Genomic DNA, 407 nt, shown 5'->3' with positions numbered 1-407 from the left:
ATGGTATATATACTCTTTTTTCCCCTGTGATGCGTACAATGGTTATGACTAAGACAGACGAACATGGCCGTGTACATGCGTGCAAATGTTAAGCAAACACAGCCAATTTCCCTTGGTGCGTCATACCAATATGCTGTAACACCTCCCTGACAAAGGCCACTGGAGAAACACCGAATATATACATTTTCACAATGGGACGGAGGGGAAGAATGAAAGAAAGAAAAAATATGAACTTAAAAGTAAAAAAAAAAGAAAAAGAAAAAAATGTATTAAAAAAGAAACTGAAGAAACGGATTTAGAATAACGGCAGCCATTCGACCGGACAGTGAAATCCCTTGTCTCACTGACGAGTTGAAAAAACACATCATCTTAACGGTCCAACTGCGCTTTGATGTGTAATTTCGGAG

Source organism: Penaeus monodon, chromosome 27, assembly GCF_015228065.2.
Source record: "Penaeus monodon isolate SGIC_2016 chromosome 27, NSTDA_Pmon_1, whole genome shotgun sequence".
In the NCBI taxonomy this organism is placed as follows: Eukaryota; Metazoa; Arthropoda; class Malacostraca; order Decapoda; family Penaeidae; genus Penaeus; species Penaeus monodon.
Note: the sequence above shows the minus strand (reverse complement) of the source record.